The sequence below is a fragment of the Rana temporaria genome, chromosome 8 (genome assembly GCF_905171775.1).
Source record: "Rana temporaria chromosome 8, aRanTem1.1, whole genome shotgun sequence".
NCBI classification, from domain to species: domain Eukaryota; kingdom Metazoa; phylum Chordata; class Amphibia; order Anura; family Ranidae; genus Rana; species Rana temporaria.
In genome coordinates, this window is record NC_053496.1 from 6879672 (window position 1) to 6892394 (window position 12723).

The window sequence follows — 12723 nt, forward strand, 5'->3', positions numbered from 1 at the left end:
TACGTAAGGCTGCCCATGCTATTAGCAGGGGCAGCCAATGCTACGTATACCCGTCGTTCCCGCGTCGCGATTTTTAAAAATTACGTCGTTTGCGTAAGTGAATCGTGAATGGCGCTGGACGCCATTTAGGTTCACGTTGAAGCAAATGACGTCCTTGCGACGTCATTTACCGCAATGCACGTCGGGAAAGTTTCCCGACAGATCATGCGCACTACGTTCGGCGTGGGAACGCGCCCAATTTAAATGATCCACGCCCCCTACGGGATCATTTAAATTACGCGCTTACACCGGGCAGTTTTACGGAGCGCACACGCAAATTACGGAGCTACTGCTTCATGAATGAAGCATAGCGCAAGTAATTTACGGAGGCGTAGCGTAAAAACGGTACGCTGCGCCTCCGTAGTAGTGAGCGCCCCTACCTGAATCCACCCCACTGTGTTTTACTGAGTTTAGCAATATTATCATCATTCTTGTTTGATTGATTGTGTGGAAAATTTTTGAGGAATGTTAGTTAGGAAAATAAAAAAGGCGCCCTTATCTTTGAAGGGCATGTTATCTTTCTCAGAATATATGCACACCACGTGGAGGAGGAGGAGGGTGGTGGAAGGTCGTAGTACCAACCTGTGTCTGTCTAGAGCTGTTCAGACCAGAAATGTGGAGGAGAGGAAAGGAAACTGGTTGACAGTAGAAAAAAAAAACAAAGTCTGGAGATTCTCACAAGAATTCTGCTCCCTCCACCCTGACACCTCTGTGACGAAGACAAGACTATGTATAGAGGGGGAAATAGAACACGAAGATAGGACTATGTGTAGATGGAGAGGGACTGGAAGATAGGACTATGTATAGAGGGGGAAATAGAACACGAAGATAGGACTATGTGTAGATGGAGAGAGAATGGAAGATAGGAATATGTGTAGATGGAGAGAAAGATGGAAGATAGGACTATGTGTAGATGGAGAGGGAGATGGAAGATAGGACTATGTATAGAGGGGGAAATAGAACAGGAAGATAGGACTATGTGTAGATGGAGAGAGAGATGGAAGATAGGACTATGTGTAGATGGAGAGAGACTAGAAGATAGGACTATGTGTAGATGGAGAGGGACTAGAAGATAGGACTATGTGTAGATGGAGAGAGACTAGAAGATAGGACTATGTGTAGATGGAGAGAGAGATGGAAGATAGGACTATGTGTAGATGGAGAGAGAGACTAGAATATAGGACTATGTGTAGATGGAGAGAGAGATGTAAGATAGGACTATGTGTAGATGGAGAGAGACTAGAAGATAGGACTATGTGTAGATGGAGAGAGACTGGAAGTTAGGACTATGTGTAGATGGAGAGAGATGGAAGATAGGACTATGTGTAGATGGAGAGAGAGACTAGAAGATAGGACTATGTGTAGATGGAGAGAGAGATGTAAGATAGGACTATGTGTAGATGGAGAGAGACTAGAAGATAGGACTATGTGTAGATGGAGAGAGACTGGAAGTTAGGACTATGTGTAGATGGAGAGAGATGGAAGATAGGACTATGTGTAGATGGAGAGAGAGACTAGAAGATAGGACTATGTGTAGATGGAGAGAGAGATGGAAGATAGGACTATGTGTAGACGGAGAGATACTAGAAGATAGGACTATGTGTAGATGGAGAGAGAGATGGATCATAGGACTATGTGTAGATGGAGAGAGAGATGGAAGATAGGACTATGTGTAGACGGAGAGAGACTAGAAGATATGACTATGTGTAGATGGAGAAGGAGGCTGGAAGATAGGACTATGTGTAGATGGAGAAGGAGGCTGGAAGATAGGACTATGTGTAGATGGAGAGGGACTGGAAGATAGGACTATGTGTAGATGGAGAGAGCCTGGAAGATAGGACTATGTGTAGATGGAGAAGGAGGCCGGAAGATAGGACTATGTGTAGATGGAGAAGGAGGCTGGAAGATAGGACTATGTGTAGATGGAGAGGGACTGGAAGATAGGACTATGTGTAGATGGAGAGAGAGATGGAAGATAGGACTATGTGTAGATGGAGAGAGATGGAAGATAGGACTATATTTAGATGGAGAGAGAGATGGAAGATAGGACTATGTGTAAATGGAGAGAGAGATGGATCATAGGACTATGTGTAGATGGAGAGGGACTGGAAGATAGGACTATGTGTAGATGGAGAGAGGGACTGGAAAATAGGACTATGTGCAGATGGAGAGAGAGACTGGAAGATAGGACTATGTGTAGATGGAGAAGGAGGCTGGAAGAAAGGACTATGTGTAGATGGAGAGAGACTAGAAGATAGGACTATGTGTAGATGGAGAAGGAGGCTGGAAGATAGGACTATGTGTAGATGGAGAGGGACTGGAAGATAGGACTATGTGTAGATGGAGAGGGAATGGAAGATAGGACTATGTGTAGATGGAGAGAGACTGGAATATAGGACTATGTGTAGATAGAGAGAGACTGGAAGATAGGACTATGTGTAGATGGAGAGAGACTGGAAGATAGGACTATGTGTAGATGGAGAAGGAGGCCGGAAGATAGGACTATGTGTAGATGGAGAAGGAGGCCGGAAGATAGGACTATGTGTAGATGGAGAGAGACTGGAAGATATGACTATATGTAGATGGAGAGGGACTGGAAGATAGGACTATGTGTAGATGGAAAAGGAGGCTGGAAGATAGGACTATGTGTAGATGGAAAAGGAGGCTGGAAGATAGGACTATGTGTAGATGGAGAGAGACTGGAAGATAGGACTATGTGTAGATAGAGAAGAAGGCTGGAAAATAGGACTATGTGTAGATGGAGAGAGACTGGAAGATAGGACTATGTGTAGATGGAGAAGGATGCTAGATGATACAACTATGGGTCTGGAGAGAGCGATTCTGGAAGGTAGGACTATGTGTTAGGGAAGAGTGATGATGGAGGTAGGACTATGTTAGGGAAGAGTGATGATGGAGGTAGGACTATGTGTTAGGGAAGAGTGATGATGGAAGGTAGGACGAGTCTTAATCTACGTCTTTTTAAAACTTGCCCATCGAGCCACGACTCCTGTCACTCCTGCCCTAGAACCTCTCCCGGTTGTCATGTTTGTTTCTGCTTTATTAATATATTGCAAAAAAAGAAAGCAATATACAAAAAGGACTCACTCTAGAGATCCTATAACGATAGTAATTATCATAATCATATCAAAAAATCATGCAATTATTGGAGTGGCTGGTATAGAGCTCAGTCCAGTTATCTCAGTTTGCAGAATACTCAGCCAGGAAGACTGCTGGCTCCAGCGGAGGGGGGTGCGCAGGGGTCAGGGGAGTGTTAATAGGTGGGGGGGCTCTCTGATATAGAGGGGGGTGCGCAGGGGTCAGGGGAGTGTTAATAGGTGGGGAGGCTCTCTGCTATACAGGGAACCCGAGCCCAGGCTGCCATATCCAGATAAGACAAACTGCAGGAAACAAAACACACGGATTAAAGCGAAATTCCCAGATGTCAAAAGCAGCATGTAATCCAATTACGTATTGATAAGAAATAAATAAAAAATAAGCACTGGACTACATCTTGGCATAGCATGCTGACACCCCCCCCCCCCCACCTCCACACACACAGACAAAGCTGCATGAAGGGGGGGGGGGGCGTAGAGCTCTGAAACCAAGTCAAGTCAGGGCTTTTTTTGCTTTGGGTATTGCTGTCATTCTAACACTGTGGGCTGCTGCTCCTTCACTATCCAATCAGAAGCCTTTTCAAGCTCTTGACCAGGCTGTATTCTTCACTGTAGTCTTTAAGAAGATCTAGGATCAGGCAGAGACAAATGTGGCAGGGGTGCCTGGATCACAAGACTCAGACAACCTATAAATCCATGAACAGCTCAGAGATATACAGTATATATATATATATATATATATATATATATATATATATATATATATATATAGAGAGAGAGAGAGAGAGAGAGAGAGAGAGAGAGAGAGAGAGAGAGAGAAAAATGTATTTGGATTATGTAACAGTGTGCATTGTTACTGTATACAGAACTTTATTTGACCACAAGGTGGCAGTGTCCTGCAACTTAGTTTATCACAAGACCCAATACAGGAGTGCTGGGATTTGTAGGCCGTAAACAGAATTTTTCATCCAGATTAGCTGAGACTGAACTACACAGCCCAAGAGAAGTTGCAAAGGGATGTGAGCATTTAAAAAAGGGAAAGCCCCAGCAACAGGAGGGGAGGAAAGAGAGGAACTCTGCGGGAGTCCGCACGTGGAGGAGAGAACTTAGTGGATCCGCGTAGGCCCAAGTTGGATCGGGATGAGCAGGAGAGTTGCCAGAAAGTGGAGCATCCTAAGAAGGCAGGTATGTGGTGACTGCGGGCGGATGGTCGGGTCACCACCATCTTTCCAGCCACATCCACGGTGAACAAAGTGGGTCCCCCCCCCCCCAACAGGAAGATCTTCGCTTCGCCCTGCTGCGCATTCTATGCATTAAGATAAATAAGCACCCCCTAGCACCCCCAGCACCCCCTATTTTTTTACCTGAGGTCCATCTCTCTCCAGCGATGTCCACAAGTGTCTTGGCAAAGAAGGAGGAGAGTTCTGGATGGCTGAACGGCTGAGGTACAGCAGCAGTCAATCAAAGTCAGTTAGCCAATCAGGGGAGAGAGGGGGTTGAGCCGGATAGGGGCCCCGTGTCTGAATGGATACACGGACCTGTGACTCAGCTCGGGTGCCCCCATAGCAAGCTGCTTGCTGAGGGGGCACTCGATAGGAGGGAAGGGCCAGGAGCAACAAAGAGGGACCCGAGAAGAGGTGGATCTTGTTATACTTTTGCACACAAAAACCAACTGCAACAGAGCAGGTAAGTATAACAGGTTTGTCATTTTTTTTTTTTTAACAAGACTTTACAAATCACTTTAAAGTGACTCTCTACATCACCCTCATCTATTAAACTCTAGTTTACCATTCCTTGGGGTAATTCCACTTCCTCGCAAAGTGACTACATTTCTATTGTGCACCAACAAATGGGCCCCAACTAGCCGGCAGAAGAGAGTCCTTCATATATAGGTATTGGAATTTCCTTCCAAAAATGTAAAACGAAATTTGGCTGTTGGTGAACATAACCAACACGAATTGTCCAAAATAACGAATGTCGCATCTAAATAAATGGAATGTAACGAATTAATAATAATAATAAATAATACTAATAAAAATGTTTTATTATTATTCATTATGGTTCCATTTGTTTAAATGCAAAAAATTCATTATTTCGGATATATCGTAACTTCCGATAAAAAACAGCCAAATTTCAAATGAAAATTCCAATACCTATAAATTTAAGAGTTAGTCATTATTAGTTAGTTACGAGTTTGAATTTCTGGATTTCGGATTTTCAAATTTACGAAATTCCAAATTTACGAAGTTTCGAATTTACGAAGTTTCGAATTTACGAAGTTTCGAATTTACGAAGTTTCGAATTTACGAAGTTTCGAATTTACGAAGTTTCGAATTTACGAAGTTTCAAATTTACGAAGTTTCAAATTTACGAAGTTTCAAATTTACGAAGTTTCAAATTTACGAAATGTTCGCATTTTTTTATTTTCGAATTTACAAATTTATGAATTTCAATCATAATGAATGACCCAAAAAAATCAAACAAAACAAACACATTTTCCACCAGGTGAAAATAAAAGGGGGGGGGGGGGACAATAAATTTACTTTTTGCATTTGGGTTTATTAGATACACTTTAAAGTGATATAATAATAACAACAATGGGGTAGATTCAGAAAGCAATTACGCCTGCGTATCCATAGATACGCAGCGTAATTGTTAAGTAGCGCCGGCGTATATACTTTCTGTATTCAGAAAGCTAGATACGCCGAATGTAGCCTAAGATACAACTGGCATAAGTCTCTTATGCCGTCGTATCTTAGGGTGCATTCTGACGCTGGCCGCTAGGTGGCGCACCCGTAGTTGTCAGCGTAGAGTATGCAAATTGCGCATACTTACGCTGATTCACAAACGTACGCACGGCCGGCGCTCGTTTTTTTACGTTGTTTGCGTACGTCGTTTTCGCCGTAAGGCTGCTCCTGCTATTAGGAGGCACAGCCAATGGTAAGTATGGACGTCGTTCCCGCGTCGCGATTTTCAAAATTTGCGTCGTTTCCGTAACTCGTTTGTGAATGGCGCTGGACGCCATTTACGTTCACGTCGAAGCCAATGACGTCCTTGCAACATCATTTACCGCAATGCACGTCGGGAACGCGCCTAATTTAAATGATCCACGCCCCCTACGGGATCATTTAAATTACGCGCGCTTACGCCGGCCCCTTTTACGAAACGCAGCCGCAAATTACGGAGCAAATGCTTCGTGAATGCAGCGTAGCTCCAGTAATTTACGGAGGCGTAGCGTAAAAACGATACGCTGCGCCGCCGTATCAGTGCGCGCCCCTACCTGAATCTGGGCCAATAATAATAATACTGTGAATTGAAAAACAAAAAAATAAATAAAAGAAGATAAATAAAAATATAAAAAAGTTAAACGTTCCAAGTCCTGCCAGCTGGCAGCTCCCAGTATGTTGTATTAGCGAGCGGGATGGAAACGCGCCAAATTCCGCCCACCGCCTCCAGACAAGGAGCCCCGAAGGTTTATGGAGGTTTTAATGCTGCAAAGTATTTGTCTAACAAAAATTAATCTTGGTTGAAGTGAAACTTGCATCACAAGGAAAGATAAGAGATATGATCAACAAAACCGGAGAAAAACAAAATCACTTTTTGGCTTGTGAAGAGAAAAAAAAATCTTTTATCAAACCCGACATCCAATAATTGTAGAAGGAGCTGGAAAACATCGATACCGAAGCAAACCTAATGTGTTTGCAGGAAGGGTGTATGTTTTATGCACCACGGAGCACCGAGATTGCCAGGATTAGTAATACACAGAATAATGCAAAGGGCAGAGCGCCAAGTACAAAGTGCAGCGCCCGCAGCAACCCGCCGAAATCCACTTTATACGGGGCAGACTTCTCATTGGCTGGATGGGTACCGCACTTCCCTCTGTTCTCTTTTCTTATTTTCTGAAATCGGTGGGTGTACCTATAGTACGTGGCTCACTGTTTTATACCCCCTAGGACGTATTTTCTGCCAAGTATAGCGAGATTTAGGCTGGACGTTTTTTGAGCAAGAGCTCCCGGTGCTGATAAAAATGCCTTATCCCCAAGGTCTATTCACATTCACTGTCACCCAACACTAAACTTCTCCTAATCCTAACACTAACCTTTTCTGTAATCCAAACACTTGACTTAACATCAGCCCTCCCTGTAATCCTCACGCTAAACTTCCCTTTACCCCAACGCTAAACCCCCCTTTACCCCAAAGCTAAACTTTCCCCCTCCTTGGTGCCCACCGCTGCTGCCAATCCCCAACGCTAAACCTCCCTTTACCCCAACGCTAAACCCCCCTTTACCCCAACGCTAAACCCCCCTTTACCCCAACGCTAAACTTTCCCCCTCCTTGGTGCCCACCGCTGCTGCCAATCCCCAACGCTAAACCTCCCTTTACCCCAACGCTAAACCCCCCTTTACCCCAACGCTAAACTCCCCTTTACCCCAACGCTAAACCTCCCTTTACCCCAACGCTAAACCTCCCTTTACCCCAACGCTAAACCCCCCTTTACCCCAACGCTAAACTTTCCCCCTCCTTGGTGCCCACCGCTGCTGCCACTCCCCAACGCTAAACCTACCTTTACCCCAACGCTAAACCCCCCTTTACCCCAACGCTAAACTTTCCCCCTCCTTGGTGCCCACCGCTGCTGCCACTCCCCAACGCTAAACCTACCTTTACCCCAACGCTAAACCCCCCTTTACCCCAACGCTAAACTTTCCCCCTCCTTGGTGCCCACCGCTGCTGCCAATCCCCAACGCTAAACCTCCCATTACCCCAACACTCAACTTCCCATTACCCCAACACTACACCTTCCTTAATCCTAACACTAAACCTTTCCTGTAATCCCAACACTTGCCTCAACATCAGCCCTCCTTGCAACCCTCGCACTAAACTTCCCTTTACCCCAACACTACACTTTCCTGTAATCCTAGTAACACTAACCTTAGCGTCAACCATCCCTGTACCCCTCACACTCATTGTAATCCTAACACTAACAGACATTTTGATTTTTTACATTAACAGCCCCTGTAACCCACCCTGCCCCCTACCATCCCTGTAATCCTTTAACTTACCCTCCATTTATTTCTAAAACTAACCATCCCTGTAATCGTAACACCAACAGTTGCTGTAATTCTCTTGCTAACAGTTCCTGTGATCCTTCCCTGTGACCCAACACTAACCCCCCCTCTAATCCTAACACTAACTCTCCCTGTATTCCCAACACTAACCCTCCCTCTAATCCTTACACTAACTCTCCCTGTATTCCCAACACTAACCCTCCCTCTAATCCTTACATCCTAGGGATGTGGCAAGTCTTTATACATCAGTGCCACCTCATCAGTGCTGCCTATCAGTGCCACCTCAGTGCCCCTTCATCTGTGCCCACCAGTGCCACCTCAATGCCCATCAGTGCCACCTCATCAATGCCCATCAGTGCCTCTTCATCAGTGTCATCTCAATGCCCATCAGGGCAGCCTATCAGTGCCCACCAGTGCAGCTTATTAGTGCCCATCAGGGCAGCCTATTAGTGCACACCAGTGAAGCCTATCAGTGCCCCCTCATCAATGCCTATCAGTGCAGCCTTATCAGTGCCCATCAGTGAAGGAGAAAAATGAACTGGTTTGCAAAATGTTATAACAAAACTATGAAAAGGTTTTTTTTTTTTTCAAATTTTTGAGTCTTTATTTAGCTAAAACTAAAAAAAAAAAAACCGGCAGTGATTAAATACCATCAAAAGAAAAATAACAATTACATTTGTGTACAGTATTACATGACCGCATAATTTATCATTCAAAGTGTGACAGCGCTGAAAGCTGAAAATTGGCCTGGGCAGGAAGAGGGTAAAAGCTCCTGGTAGGCAAGTGGTTAAAATAAAAATTCTGGTGTTGAAACAATCATGTGACATACCTTCTATTTGTCATATGATATTGTTGCAGAAAGCAGCGTGTAGGATGGGGCACGCGGTTCCGTCTATAGAATCTCCTCTGGTTCCCCCGCACTGCGCTGCCACAGAATGATTTTCTTCAATAGAAACTAACTGAATGTAAAGGATAACGATCTACCAGGAAGTGAGGAACAAAGGAATTCACACTAACCTGTTACTCCTTCTTCCAGTAAACGGACTCTCTAAACACAACAAAGCTACACTGAAGTATACAGAAAGTGATTTTTATTAAAGGAAACCTCTACTGACAGATATATGGGGGCTGTCAGTGCCGACTTCCTTCAGAAAATTGTCTGTTTCTGGCTTCAGCGTGTTCTGGGTAACTGACACTGTGTATAAGTCAGGAAGGTCAGAAAGAAGTCGGAACTCCCGATTAGTGACGAGCCAAGATCCACAGAAAGCCGTCACGTCATAGAAAGCCTCCCAATAGTTTCCTCAAAACAAACTGGCAACAGTTATACCTTTTTAGTGTTCTGTCAGCAGTCAGCCTTTTCACCCAGCAGCATGTTCCCCAGCAGACAGATATATATATATATATATATATATATATATATATACACATATATATATATATATATATATATATATATATATATATATATATATATATATATATATATATATATATATATATATATATTGATTGATTGATATTGATTGGTTTGCGCAAAAGTTATAGCATCTACAAAATAATGGATTTTTTTATGGCATTTATTTATTTTTATTTTTTATTAGTAATGGCGGCGATCTGCGATTTTTATCGTAAAAGCGAAATTATGGCGGACACTTTTGATGCTATTTTGGGACCATTCACATTTATACAGCAATCAGTTCTATAAAAATGGAAAAATTAAAAGGACACTGACAGGGAAGGGGTTAAACACTCGGGGCGATGAAGGGGTTAGGTGTGTCCTAGGAAGTGATTCTAACTGTGGGGGGGGGGGCTGGGCTACAAGTGACACGACATTGATCACTGCTCCCGATGACAGGGAGCAGCAGATTGGTGTCCTGTCACTAGGCAGAACAGGGAAATGCCTTGTTTACATAGGCATCCCCCCGTGTCTGCAGCTCCGTGACACATGATCGTGTGCATCGAGCCCCATAATTTATATATATATATACACACACACACATACACACACACACAACCACACCCAGAAACCGTTAAATGTTTTAAAAGGCATTTCAGGGTGATTCTTTATCATTTACACAAAAGTGAAATGGCTACTTTTATTTTATAACAAATTTTAAAATGCATTTCCTCTTTGGCAACAATATTTCTACAAGGAAGCAAAGAAGTGAAATAAAACACTCTGTAAATATTATTCCCCACCTTATTTATTTAGTTTTATTCACGCCGCCTTCCAATATATCCACAGCAACGGTCACATAGAATGTTCAGGTTTTAAATGAGACTTCGACGTGTTACCGCCATTTCAAAAGTGATCTGCAGCTGACATTAACCACTTAAGACCCGGACCTTTAGGAAGCTAAAGGACCCGGACAGTTTTTGCGATTCGGCACTGCGTGGCTTTAACTGACAATTGCGCGGTCGTGCGACGTGGCTCCCAAACAAAATTTGCGTCCTTTTTTCCCCACAAATAGAGCTTTCTTTTGGTGGTATTTGATCACCTCTGCGGTTTTTAGTTTTTGCGCTATAAACAAAAATAGAGCGACAATTTTGAAAAAAAATTCAATATTTTTGACTTTTTGCTATAATAAATATCCCCCAAAAATATATAAAAAAAACATATTTTTTCCTCAGTTTAGGCCGATACGTATTCTTCTACATATTTTTGGTTAAAAAAAAATCGCAATAAGCGTTTATCGGTTGGTTTGCGCAAAATTTATAGCGTTTACAAAATAGGGGATAGTTTTATTGCATTTTTATTATTATTATTTTTTTTTACTACTAATGGCGGCGATCAGCGATTTTTTCGTGACCGCGACATTATGGCGGACACTTAGGACAATTTTGACACATTTTTGGGACCATTGTAATTTTCACAGCAAAAAATGCATTAAAAATGCACTGATTACTGTGAAAATGACCATTGCAGTTTGGGAGTTAACCACAAGGGGGCGCTGAAGGGGTTAAGTGTGACCTCATTTGTGTTTCTAACTGTAGGGGGGTGTGGCTGTAGGTGTGACATCATTGATTGTGTTTCCCTATAAAAGGGATCACACGATCGATGACGGCGCTACAGTGAAGAACAGGAAAGGTGTGTTTACACACGGCTCTCCTCGTTCTTCAGCTCCAGGGACCGATCGCGGGACTCCAGCGGCGATCGGGGCCGCGGGTCCTGCGGTCACGGAGCTTCGGACCGGGTCGCGGGTGCGTGCCTCGAGCGCGCGCCCGTGACCCACAGCTGGGCACTTAAAGAGGACGTACATGTACGTGCTTGTGCCCAGCCGTGCCGTTCTGCCGACGTATATGTGCAGGAGGCGGTCCTTAAGTGGTTAAATCCACTTGCTAACCCGGCTTTTTCAGGTACTTTTGGTTTTCAAGTTTAAACCTGTATGTATTTTTTGCTAGAAATATACTTAGAGCCCCCAAACATTATATATATATATATATTAGAGCTGCACGATTTTGGCTAAAATGAGAATCACGATTTTTTTTTTTCTTAGAAGATAGATCCCGATTTTCCCACGATTCTCGCGCCGTAACATCATCTTTCACATTAAAACACAAAATTGGGCTATTTTTACGGTTTCGTTTTTTTTTTGTTTTTTTTATTCATTAAAGTGTATTCTTTCCCCAAAAAAATGCATTTGAAAGACCGCTGAGCAAATACAGTGTGACAAAAAATATTGCAGTAATTGCCATTTTATTCCCTAGGGTCTCTGCTAAATACTGTATATATATATATAATGTTTGGGGTTCCAAGTAATTTTCTAAAAAAATTATATTGATTTTAACTTAAAGGGGTTGTAAAGTTTTGTTTTTTATTTTGTAAAATAGGTTCCTTCAATCTAGTGCAGTGGTCTCCAAACTGTGGCCCGGGGGCCAGATTCGGCCCTTTGCTTGCTTTTATCCGGCCCTTGGACCATTATTCCCATAGTTTCTGCCATTGACACCGACAACGGAGCACTTTTCTTCCCACGAACACCAATGATGGGTCACTATTCTTCCTACTGACACCAATGATGGGTCACTATTCCTCCCACTGATACCAATGATGGGGCACTATTCCTCCCACTGATACCAATGATGGGGCACTATTCCTCCCACTGATACCAATGATGGGACACTATTCCTCCCACTGATACCAATGATGGGACACTATTCCTCCCACTGATACCAATGATGGGACACTATTCCTCCCACTGACACCAATGATGGGACACTATTCCTCCCACTGACACCAATGATGGGACACTATTCCTCCCACTGATACCAATGATGGGACACTATTCCTCCCACTGATACCAATGATGGGACACTATTCCTCCCACTGACACCAATGATGGGACACTATTCCTCCCACTGACACCAATGATGGGTCACTATTCCTCCCACTGACACCAATGATGGGTCACTATTCCTCCCACTGACACCAATGATGGGACACTATTCCTCCCACTGACACCAATGATGGGACACTATACCTCCCACTGACACCAATGATGGGACAC

General features: G+C 43.5%; 1 protein-coding gene across 3 annotated transcripts in view; it reads right to left on the reverse strand.

Moving 5' to 3' along the window:
- Positions 1 to 12723, reverse strand: part of LOC120946648 (prominin-1-A-like) — a 137733-nt gene that overhangs the window by 96216 nt on the left and 28794 nt on the right. Inside the window, exon 1 of one of the 3 annotated variants that reach the window (XM_040361248.1) lies at positions 9048 to 9129. The exons of the other annotated variants lie outside the window; for them this stretch is intronic. The gene's annotated coding sequence lies outside the window, so the exon portion shown is untranslated. Of the gene's footprint in view, positions 1 to 9047; positions 9130 to 12723 lie in introns of those variants that run through there. 3 annotated transcript variants of the gene reach the window in all.